General features: G+C 47.6%; 1 protein-coding gene across 1 annotated transcript in view; it reads left to right on the top strand.

The window, feature by feature from the left end:
* The window catches only part of MSH2 (mutS homolog 2), a 307,179-nt gene that overhangs the window by 222,711 nt on the left and 71,954 nt on the right, over positions 1-12,514 (top strand). The window lies entirely within an intron of this gene.

Genomic DNA, 12,514 nt, shown 5'->3' with positions numbered 1-12,514 from the left:
TTATAGGCAGAGGGCAAGTTTTAAGGTGAGTGAAGTCCTGGTGACCACAGCGGATTACAGGCATGAGCCACTGTGCCTTACCAAGTTTGAACAATAATTAATACAGTCACCCTAAAAAGGGTAGATCAGTCACTCCCTGTATTCACCTAACACTTACACAGAGTGGGAGAGAGATATGGTCCTGAGCACACAGCTGCTCCCCACCCACGTTTACCTGGGGCTTCCCTGAATTGTCAGTTAGACTGTTTTGCTTTGGATTGCAGCTCCCTGCAGGGAGCTGCCCACCTCACACCACTGAGTTGCTGGCAGCTGCCACAGAGGCCAGCCACCTCCTCACCTACTCTCCTGGACAAGCACTTCTGAGGACAGAGTCCTTGTCAGGGCTGGTTTCTGGGCTGAACCCTCCTTTGCCACCAACAGAGAGATGCCTGCACCCCTCGAGGGCAGGCAGATGGCTAGGCCTGCCCTCCCAGCTGGGCAGCACACTGGACTGGCCGTGCCCTTTCAAGTGTGCAGGAGTTGGCAGGAGCCTGCAAGCCAGTATCCACCCTCCCAGGTATCCACGCTTGGCAGCCTCACTTGTCTCCAGCCTGTGTTCTTGCAGATGAAACTAGCAGAAGAAAGGAGCTTGCTCCTAGTTGGCTCCCTAATTTTTTTAAAATCACAACTTTGATGTTTCCTAGTCTTCTGGGTGACACCAGTTGTCCTTGTTTATTACTGCTTAGTGCTCCCAAATGGTGTTGGTCAGCCTGGAGTGCAGGGATTGTCTCCTTCTTCAGACCCTAGCACTTACCAGTCCCCGGTCCTCGCTGGCCTGCCTGGAGGCCTGTCTCGTTGTGAATGTTTACACAAATGGAAAATGTCAGTGTTTAATCTGTAACGGGAGCCCAGATTACAAAGCTCCAAAAGGAAACATCTAAAGGTGAGCATCCTTCCTCTAGGTGTGGGACATTACAATGTCACATCAACTCACATCTCCACATTCACTTAGCACCTCTGTGGGCAAGAGGATGGGGAAGGCTCCCTGAACTTCCAGAGCTTCCTAAAGAAAAAGACAAACTTACAACTTGTAAAATCCCAGAGTCAGTGTCACAGTGCTGTGGCTAACTGAACTGTCAAGCAGATGCAACTTGCCCCAGGCATGGACACAAAAGGTTTGGTGGGCTGGGCACAGTGGTTCACGTCTGTAATCCCAGCACTTTGAGAGGCCAAGGCGAGTGGATCACCTGAGGTCAGGAGTTGGAGACCAGCCTGGCCAACAATGGTGAGACCTCCGTCACTACTAAAAATACAAAAATTAGCCAGGCCTGGTGGTGCATGCCTATAATCCCAGATACTTGAGAGGCTAAAGCAGGGAGAATCGCTTGAACCTGGGAGGCAGAGATTGCAGTGAGCTGAGATCGCATCACTGCACTTCAGCCTGGGTGACAGAGCAAGACTCAGTCTCAAAAAAAAAAAAAGTTCCCTGTGAGTTAGGCTGGGAACTGGGGATGGATAGAGATGGGGAATGGATGGAGATGCTTCCAGGAGGAAAAGGACATGAGAGGTGGTGAGGAAATTTCATGCTGGAGTAATGGTAGAACCAGAAGGCTGAGGGGAGAGCTCAGGAACATAGATGATGGGCAAGCCTGAGGGGGTGAGGAGACTTGAATGCCTGTCCAGTGAGTTAAGCCCTTCTGTGCTCAAGAGAAGGGAGGCAGGCACACCCAATCCTGGCTTTGCCACTAATCGGCCTGAGCCTTGGGCAAGATACTTCTCCCTCTGGGTCAGATGAGGGGGGTGGACCACAGCAAAGGTTCCCAACCAGGAGGACAGGGGTGCTTTACACATGCACGTGCACACACACAGACACACACACGCATCTAGAGCTAGTTCTGGGGTATCTCTGGGGATGTGGCCTGGACATGTCTGGGTGTTTAAAGATGCTTGGTGCTTCTGGTGTGGATCACTGACCGAAGTCATTTCTAAGATCCTGTTAGCTCTAAAATGACCATGTTTCTGAGGCATGAGTAGTTGGTGACATGGCCGGTGTGAAGGAATCACTGGCCAGCCCAGCACTGGCCTTTAAAACCAGAGGCTGTGGATTCATCTCATGTGTAGACAGTGCGTCGGAATCACCGGCGTGATGCGGATAATTTCAGAACAAAGCTGGTGCTGGGGGCTGGGGGTGGAGAGAGTCTTTGGGCCTGAATGATCCAGATAATTGCAGTGCTGGTGATGCCCTCTCAGCATGCCCCAGGGTGGGTGGTGGGAGCCCATTAGTCATGGGGTGGGCTGAGGCGAGGTGGCTGAGGAACGGGGAATAAATAAAAGGAGTGAGCAGTCATGTCTCAAGCAGGCCTGCAAGGGCGGGGGTGGCTGCCAGTGTCCCAGGCAGGGTGGCTGAGACATGAGTCACACCCGGAGACGCTGACCTGGCAGCACCCAGCCTCTCTAGGAGAGGGAAGGAGGAGGCGGGCGCTGGGAGTTCTGAATGTCAGGATTGCCTCTTGCTGTGTCCTTGGGCTTGAGATCTTTGTCATCCCTTATCACCACCCTTTGCAAAGCTACATGGTGGAGACACCTCTGTTCATAGCTCTTCTGCCACTCTTTATCCTTAGACTATCAAAAGCTCTACTTCTGATCTTAAGGGCCATAGCCACTCCGTTATCATTCTGGACCATAGTAACTAGAGCATTCTGACCTTTAGAGCTGCCCTACATGACCATTCTCTGTTTTAGACAGCCGGCCTGGTGTGTGAAGTGGGAGGGAGGAATGAGCTTTGTTACTACCTTCTCAGCAACCTGCTTCTCCCCAAGGCCTCAGTTTGTTCTTGCTCCCCTTCAAGTGTAACCTATGGCCCATACAGGAGATCGTCTTCCCAGAGACGAAGTCTTTCCTAGTGTTCAGAGAAGATCCAGACCCCCAACCCCTGGACAACATGGACAGCTCTTCAGGACGCCTGAAAAGCCAGCTGTTGACAAATCTGCCTAACACTCTCGCAAACTCCATTTTCTACAGGGTAAAATGCAAACATCTTTCCATGACACCTGTGGGTGCTCTACAATCTGGCCCAGGCTGACCATATCCTGGCTGGAGGGCCGGGTAAGGGGGGCACTCAGGCTTAGAACAGCCACATGCCTTCCCCTCCCTCTGGGACTCACTTTCAGGGGAGCCAGCCTGAGGCTTGCATCACTGTTTGGTCTCCTCCTGCCCTTCCAGATCTTCCTGGTGCTGGAGTTAGTGCCCCCCTTTTTTCTCAGCTGAGTCATGACCCTCACCCAGCCCAGCCCAGCCCCCTACCCTAGATCTGCTCCTATACCCGATTGATGCTCTGGCCTCAGGCAGGGCTGGAGCTTGGGGCTGGTGCCTCGGGCCTTCAGCCTTGCCCAGGGCAGCCTGGGCAGAAGCTGAGATTGGATGTCATTTGTCAACCTTGGCAGAGAAGTACTGAATGTGTCAAAATAATTGAAGGTTATCTGGTGCCTGTGGGAGGGATTTTTATTCCCAAGGATTCTGCTGGACCATTTGGGGCAGCCCTGTTTGGCTAGCTGAGGGTTCCTATGTTTTCCAACAGTTGGATGTTTATAGTATCTGTGCTCTTGCTTTTTAAAAATGTCCTCATTTAGAATAGCTTCCTTTTATTATATGTTTTATCTTTTAAGCGGGAAATGTGAGACAAGTATGAGAGGACAATTGTGAAGCTTGCCTGTGCTCCAAGTTAGGGACACGAGACTCCTTCACCCCTGGTTTTCCCTTGTAATCCTTCCAGAGCTATAGAGCTGAGCTTGTATTCAAGCCACAGACAGGGCCCTTGACCTTGAACCAGACAAGGCTGACAGCCCTGGAGCAGGAGCGCTGCTGTGAAATAACTCGGAGACATCCTCCCAGAGCAGTGAAGAGGTTGGAAGGAATCAGGAAGCCTCAAATCCCCAGCCTCTGACTTAGAAAGCACCCAGACCTCCCTCAGGACTACACAGAGCAGCCGTTTCACCCAGAGCTGCCTCCATTCCGGCATTGGGATGTGGTTGGTAACGTGAGATTCTCACTATCCAACGCCGCAATCATAGCCATATGCGGCTATTTAAACCTCAATTTAAATGAATTAAAATTAAATAAAGTTTAAAAACCAGTTCCTCATCCACACTAGCCACATTTTAAGTGCTCACGAGCCACATGTGACTGGTGGCTGCCTCACTGGACAGCACAGGTTCAGAACACCTCCGTCATCACAGGGCTCTCTTGGCAGGATTTATGGTGCCCCTTTACACTGAGCTGTCTACCCGTTGCCTGAATGCCTTTCCTACCTAATAGTAGATGTTCAGTGGGTGCATTTGCCCTACAGACTCTCCCAAGCTTCTTTCTCAACTGGTAGAAGTAGCTCTGTGGCCTTGTGAGGTGTCCCTTCTAGAAAGAACAGGTAGCATGCCTCTGACAACCACGTTGACCAGGTGACCTGCAAGGGTCCCCAGGATCAACTAGCAACCTGACATTTGCTGCCCAAACTTATGCTTCTCCCTGTCCAGTGGACACTTCTCAACTAGGCTGCCCTTCTGCCTCACTGCTGCTACTTAGTCACTGGTTGACTTTGGAAGAAGAGGCCCTTCAGAGGCTCCAATGACCAAGAACATTCCCTTCCCTACTCCTCAGTGTCACGCCCCCCCCCCCCCCCCCAAGCATCACCATCACCAAAAATAAAACTGCCTTGGTATCCTTGCTGTAGTCCATGAAGCTTCTGTATTAGAATTACTTGGAAGGAAGAGGCTTGTTTAAAATGCAGATTTTGGCTGGGCACGGTGGCTCACACCTGTAATCCCAGCACTTTGGGAGGCGGAGGCAGGTGGATCACCTGAGGTCAGGAGTCTGAGACGGGCCTGACCGATATGGTGAAACCCCATCTCTACTAAATACAAAAATTAGCCGGATGTGGTGGCGTGCGCCTGTAGCCCCAGCTACTCAGGAGGCTGAGACAGGAGAATTGCTTGAACCTGGGAGGCAGAGGTTTCAGTAAGCCGAGATCCCACCACTGCACTCCAGCCTGGGGACAGAGAGAGACTCTGTCTCAAAAAAAAAAAGGCCGATTTCTTGGCCCCACAGCAAGCCAATGGAATCAGAATCTCTGGGGGGTGGAGTCTACTGAATTTGAGACCCACTGCAAATGAGGAGGCCACACAGGAAGGACCTTGGGAGTCCTTGGAAACTAGAAATCAACCCCCTTTGCATTCTAAGGTCTCTGGTTTATTGCAGACCAGCTCTCCCCAGGGCTGAGAGCCAGATGCTGGGAGCTTGTGGTAGTGGTGATGTGACAGAAATGTTCCCCATGGCCTCCTGTTGTCCTCCTGTCCACCCCCCACCTGTACACACACAGGTGCATACACACATCCACATGCACACACTACTCTCTCAGGAGGTCTGCTGGGAAACCAATAGACGTTCAGAAAAGCCTGTTCCAATCCTGGCTTCGTGGGGCATGGTGAGCTCCTGGCCTTCTCTCACAGGCCCTTATTGAGGAGGAAGGATTTCTCTCCGTCACCCATCACTAGGTTTATGGCTGAGGCACCCATAGTAAAAGACAGATTAACAAGAAAAAAGCATACACATTTGTTTAATATCTAGGTTTCACATGACACGGGAGCCTTCAGAAATGAAGACCCAAAGAAACAGGAAAACTTGTGTGTTTTTATGCTTAGGTTTGATAAAGAGTGGACAGTCATGCAGACGTGGATAAAGGGGGTAATACACTAATTTATTACTATTCCAATGGTAATAAACTGGCGGGAACTTAGCAAGGCCTGTTCAGAATCTTCTCTGTGTCCCTGTGTCCTCAGAGATAAGAACAGTTTTTTTTGTGGGTGTAGGGTGGGCACCTCATGTAAGGGTCTTATCACCTACTTCAGAGCAAGATCAAGGAATTCTTTTATGGCCTGCTTTAGGAGAGAAGCACGGAAGAGGGTCAGAGAGGCTTTCTTGTTTCTGCTGCTTCCTCCAATGCCAAAGTGCCATATTTGGGATAGTCTGTTCTGAACCCCATCATCCTGCTGCATGAACCCCCCATGACCTGAGTCTCCTGCCTCAGAGAGACCTTTCTTTTCTCTAAATCAGTGTTTTGAAATCTTTTTTAACCCTTGCCCCACTTTGGTGAACACAAAAGTCTATCTCTGGGATTTTAATATGCCACTTTCTTCTCTCTTCATATCCTCCCCAAATATCCTGCAGTTTGTGTTACAAAAATAACGTTTTCTCCTTATTTTCCAAATATAAGATTATATGCACACAATACTTGAAAGAGTATAAAGGTAGAGTATATTGCTAGAAAGAAAGTCATACTGCTAGACTCTAGCATGAGCCTGCATCAGAATCACCTCCAGGGCTTCTTAAAATACAGATTGCTGGGCCCTACCTCTGGATTTTCTCATTCAGGGAGTCTGGGATGCCTGGGGGAACCACATTTTGAGAATCACTGCTCTAGAATGATGATACACACTCCCTAGGGCCAGAAGAAAGGCCAAGCCTTTAACACAACAGACACCAGATCATCTCATGGGGCTCCCTTCTCTCTCTGTGCCCCCTCCCTCTTCAGTGTGGGAGCATCTACCTGGGTCTCAATAACACCAAGGGCCTCTCCTGGGTGAATCTCTTCATTGTTATGTAGACCAAGTCTCTATCTTGGCAAATACTTCACCCACTTCAAGGAGAAAGGAAAGAAAGAGGTGAGAAATGAAGAACTCTTTCTTGCCAGAGTGATATTGAGCACATGTTTTCAAACTCCACCTCCGGAAGGCTTAGGATATGTACATGGTGTGTGTGTGTGTGTGTGTGTGTGTGTGTGTGTGTGTGTGTGTATGTGAATGTGCACATGAGACACACACATATATGTTTTTTGTTCCTTAGATTTCTGGGCACCATGAGCAGTAACCAAAGCAGAACATTCATCCTGTGACTGAACAGCATTAATGAAGAATGTAGGTCTCCTATTCCAGCCAGGACTCAGAGCGGAACAATGGCATAGCGTGCGTATTTATTTAGGCCTTGGCATCTCAGCAATGAAAAAGTTCGTGGAATAAATGAGCAAAAGATGGAGTACTTTTCTGCTCTGTGTTTATAGGTTTCGGCTGTTCCCAAACCATCCATCTTGAGCTCTCACCGTAAAGCAGGCAAGCAGCCCTTTGACACGCGCATCTTGAGAGTTTTACACTATTTATTTTTTCCTCTGGGAAACAATCTAGGTCTCTGCCACTGAGGCTGTCAGGCAGTAACAGAGTGCCTGAGCTCATTCAATTGTTTATGAGGTTTTCTCTGAAATCCTTAGCCCTTTCCTACGGATGGGAAAAGCAATGAAAAATCTCTTAGCAACAACCGAGCAGGGCTCATCTGTCCTCCCTGTCCTGATGCTGCCTCCTGTTTAGTATTTATCACTAAACAGGGATAGTGATAAATGGCTCAGCTGGTCCCTTTCTACCTGGGGCTGGAGCATTACACTCAGTTCAAGAAAGGAACTTTAAGAGGAGAATGACCCATATGGTGAAGAACTTTAAATTATGCCTTACAAGGAAAGACAGAGGGAACTTGGAAGGTGTAATCTAGAGGTGGACACCACCCCTTGTCATCAAATATCCAAAGAGCTGTTAGGTAGAAGCACCTTGAACTTGCTTCCTGTGGCTCTTAAGGGAAGTCCTATGATGTTCAGAGTTTGCCAGGGTTCCCTCCTCTACCAGGTATTAATGTTAGCGGAGACTGTTTTCTCTTCTTCCTCTCTCTCTAGGCAATCTCATTTCTTCTCATGGCTTTAAATATCATCTTTAGGCTGATGACTCTCAAGTGTATATGACTAGCCCAGATCACTTTTCTAAAATGAGAGCTTGGATATTCAGCTGCCTACTCACGTCTCCACTTGCTGTCTCCCTGACATCTCCAACTTCATATGTGTAAAAGTGAACCCTTGATCTGGACCCCCTAACCCAAATCTTATCCTCCCACCATTTTCCCCATCTCAGTAAATGGCACCAGCCTCCACCCAGTTGTCAAGTCAGGAATCTGGGTGTCATTCCTGGCATTTCCTTCTCATTCACACCTCACATCCAATCTATCACCAAGTTCTGTTTATTCTGCCTCCAAAATATTCATTGAGCTCCTCTATTCCTCTCCACCTTCATATCCACCACCCTCATTGAAGCTGCCATCACCTCTCATGGGGACTATTACAAATGCCCTCTAACTACTCTTCTTGCTTCCATGTTACCTGCCATTCTCCCATCCAACAGCCAGAGAGACACCTGAAAACTCAACATCTGATCATGTCATTCCCCTCCTTAAAACCCTTCAATGGGCTGGTCATGGTGGCTCACATCTGTAACCAGCACTTTGGAAGGTTGAGATGGGAGGATCATTTGAGTCCAGGAGCTCAAGACCAGCCTGGGCAACATAGTGAGACTTCGTCTCTACAAAAAATTCAAAAACAAAAATTCCTTCAGTGGTGTCTGTTGCAGTTAGATAAAGTCCAGGCTCCTTCTGAGATGCACAGGGTCCTGCATAATCTCTCTTCCCTCATCTGGTACCAGCCTCCCCACTGCTCTACACTGGAGCCACACTGGCCTTTTCAGCTCCTCAAATGTACAGAGCTCCTTCCTGACACCTCTGCCTTGATTTGCTGTCCCCCAGCGCCCCCTCCCCTCAGTCTTTTTGTTCTCATCTCACATGCCACTTTTCCAAAGAAGCCATCAATTTGAGTTATCTTTTGCTGCAAAACAAACCATCCCAAAACTTGTGGTTAAAAACAACAACCATCTTATTTCTTGTAATTCTGTGAGTTGCCTGGGGCTTAGCGGGATGGTTCTTCTGCTGATCTTGCCTGTCAGGTGTTCATGGTGAGATGGCACCTGGGGCAGAAACATTCAAGATGGCTTCACTCACAGGTCTGCCATCATGGCAGGAATATCTAACCTGGGACAGTGGGATGGCTGGGCCTCTCTGTGTCACCACAGGGCTCACTTTCCCAATGGCTTCTTCATATGATCTCTCCAACAAGATGACCACACTGATTTGGGGCTGGAATTATCCCATTAAAAGCTTTGTTAGAATAGAGAGCTGTGGATATTGGATATGTGTACTTGTTAGTGTGAATAAATGGTTCCCAGCAGTGATGGTGTAGTATACTGAAAAAGAACAGGACTTTGGAGTCCAAAGTTCAAATCCCATCTCTACCATGTATGATTCTTGCTTATTCATTAAGGCTACTTTGGTTACTAACAATAGAAATGGATTCTGGTGAGCTTAAGCCAAAAAGGGTGAATTTATTAGAATGTATTAGAGTTCTTCAGAAAAACAGAATCCATAGGATGGAGATATATATATATATATATTTATATATATATTTATATATATTTATATATATATTTATAAATATATATATAGAGAGAGGGAGAGAGATAGAGAGATTTAACAGGAGGGATTGGCACACACAATTATGAAGGCTGAGAAATCTCACAATCTGCCATCTGTAAGCTGGAGGCCCAGGAAAGCCAGTGGTGCAATTCTAGTCCAAACCCCAAAGCTGGAGAACTAGGGAGTGGCGGGGGGAGGTGAAGGGGATGGGTAGGATATAAGATCTGGTCTGAGTCAGAGAGTCCAAGAACCAGGAGCACAGATACCCAACAGCAAGAAAACCTGGATGTCTCAGCTCAGACAGCAAGAAAATATACACTTCCCCTGCTTTTTTATTCCATTCAGGCCCTCAGCAGATTTGATTGTACCCACCTGCATTGGTAAGCACGCTCTTCCTTAGTCAGTCTACCAATTCAAATGCTAATCTCTTCTGGAAACACTCTCACAGACACACCCAGAAATAATGTTTTACCAGCTATATCATAGCCCAGTCAAGTTAACACATAAAACTAACTATTACAGATCACATGGAAGGGTTGACAACCATGACTCAGCAGTAGGAGTCAGCAGCCTTTTTTCCAGAGTGTTGCTACTAACCTTTCTCAACCTTAATGATTTCTGTGTCTCTCTCTCATTCTTAAAAGTCTTTTTTTTTTTTTTTTTTTTTTTTTTTTTGAGACAGAGGTTCGCTCTTGTTGCCGAGGCTGAAGTGCAATGAAACAATCTCGGCTCACCGCAACCTTCACCTCCTGGGTTCAAGCAATTCTCTTGCTTCAGCCTCCTGAGTAGCTGGGATTACAGGCATGCACCACCACGCCCGGTTAATTTTGTATTTTTAGTAGAGACGGGGTTTCACCATGTTGGTCAGGCTGGTCTCGAACTCCTGACCTCAGGTGATCCACCCGCTTTGGCCTCCCAAAGTGCTGGGATTACAGGCGTGAGCCACTGTGCCCAGCCTCTAGGTTTTTTTGTTTGTTTGTTTTTTTTTTTTTTTTTTGAGACGGAGTCTCGCTGTCTCCCAGGCTGGAGTGCAGCGGCGCGATCTCGGCTCACTGCAGGCTCCGCCCCCCAGGGTTCACGCCATTCTCCTGCCTCAGCCTCCTGCGTAGCTGGGATTACAGGCGCCCGCCACCTCGCCGGGCTAATTTTTTGTATTTTTAGTAGAGACGGGGTTTCACCGTGTTAGCGAGGATGGTCTCTATCTCCTGACCTCGTGATCCGCCCGCCTCAGCCTCCCAAAGTGCTGGATTACAGGTGTAAGCCACCGCGCCCGGCCCAGCCTCTAGTTTTAAGTCTTACATTTTCATCTGTCTCAAGACTGTTTGACCCAGCTTGGTTCAAGTATCAAATTCCTTGGTCAGGCCAGGCACAGTGGCTCACACCTGTAATCCCAGCACTTTGGGAGGCCGAAGCGGGTGGATGACCTGAGGTCAGGAGTTCGAGACCAGCCTGGCCAACATGGTGAAACCCCATCTCTAATAAAAATACAAAAATTAGTCGGGCATGGTGGCGGGTGCCTGTAATCCCAACTACTCGGGGGTGCTGAGGCAGGAGAATCACCTGAACCCGAAAGGTGGAGGTTGCAGTGAGCTGAGATTTTGCCACTGCACTCCAGCCTGAGCAACAAGAACAAAACTCTGCCTCAAAAAAAAAAATTCCTTCGTTGGCCAACCAGCTAGGGCTACAGGGTACAGTTACATGGTACAGGGCAGGCTGCCAGGGGCGCCGGAGGATGGACTATAGAGCCAGGAAAGGGAAATCAGCGTGAGGCAGGTGGGGAACCCAAGATGGGTCAACTACACTAGGTCAAGTTACTGGTAAGCCTCAGTTTTACATATAAGGTAGGATAATCTACTTCTTAAAGTTATTGTAAGGATTAATCAAAATAATGTCAAAAAGTGCCTAACACATAGTAAACACTAAGTTTATGGTTAAGTGTTGTTATTTTTAAACAACAGTGTATTTTATTTATTTTATATTTTTTAAAGAGAGGGGTTCTTGCTGTGTTGCCCAGGCTGGTCTCAAACTCCTGGACTCAAGCGATCCTCCCAACTCGGCTTCCCAAAGTGCTGGGAAAAATAATTTTAATACTGATGAAGAACTGAATGAACTAGTAATAGCTTCAAAACATCATCATAATCTTGAAGAAAGATTCTGGGCTCACCTTATACTTGTCTTGATCCAGCCCTAGAAACAGCCGTTTCTCCAAGGAGCTCTCATTCCTTTTATGAAAAATGGTATTCAAAAACCAGGACCTGGTCCCTAGATGTGCTCACTGCTGTTAGGGTGTCACTGTTTCCAGGTGTTCTCAGGGGACGGAGCTGGGGAACACACATGTGCACACACACATTTATATCTACATTTATTTCTATCTCACTGCATATGGGAAATCATGAGTTCACACCCGTAGCCCCAATTCCAATTCAACACCCCAGGTTTTATTCTAGTTTTCTCCTTTACTGTATTTGTTAGTTTCCTGATTTTAATGGCTGTGCTTTGATTGTAAAGGAGAATATCCTTATTTGGAAGAAATATACACTAAAGTATTTACCCAGTGAGGGGTATGAAGTCAGCAATTTACTCTCAAATAATTCAGGAAAAAAAAGTTATTTGTACCATACTTGCAACTTTTCTGTAAGTTTCAGATTTTTCAAAATAGAATTTATTAAAAACAAACAAAATCCTAAAACAAATAACCTGATACATGTGTCACTTCCTTACCTGGATAGGTAAATTACTAGAAGGAGAAATGCTGCATCAAAAGGCCTGTGCATTTGTAATTTTGTTTTGTTTCTGGAGACAGGGTCTTTCTCTGTTGCCCAGGCTGGAATGCAGTGGCACAATCATGGCTCACTGCTTCCTCAAACTCTCAAGAGATCCTCCCTCCTCAGTCTCCCAAATAGCTGGGACCACAGGCATGCACCATCATGCTCAGCTAATTTTTAAATTTTTTGTGGAGATGGGGGTCTCTCTGTGTTGCCCACACTGGTCTCAAACTGCTGGGCTCAAGATATCCTCTGGTTTTGGTCTCCCAAGGTGCAGGGATTAGGCCAGGCAGGTTGTTCAAGGCTGTAATTCCAGCATTTTGGGAGGCTGAGGTGGGCGGATCACTTGAAACCAGGAGTTCGAGAGCAGTCTGGTCAATGTGGTGAAA

The sequence above is a fragment of the Pongo pygmaeus genome, chromosome 12 (genome assembly GCF_028885625.2).
Source record: "Pongo pygmaeus isolate AG05252 chromosome 12, NHGRI_mPonPyg2-v2.0_pri, whole genome shotgun sequence".
Taxonomy (NCBI): Eukaryota; Metazoa; Chordata; class Mammalia; order Primates; family Hominidae; genus Pongo; species Pongo pygmaeus.
Note: the sequence above shows the minus strand (reverse complement) of the source record. Positions and strands in the feature narration are given on the sequence as shown.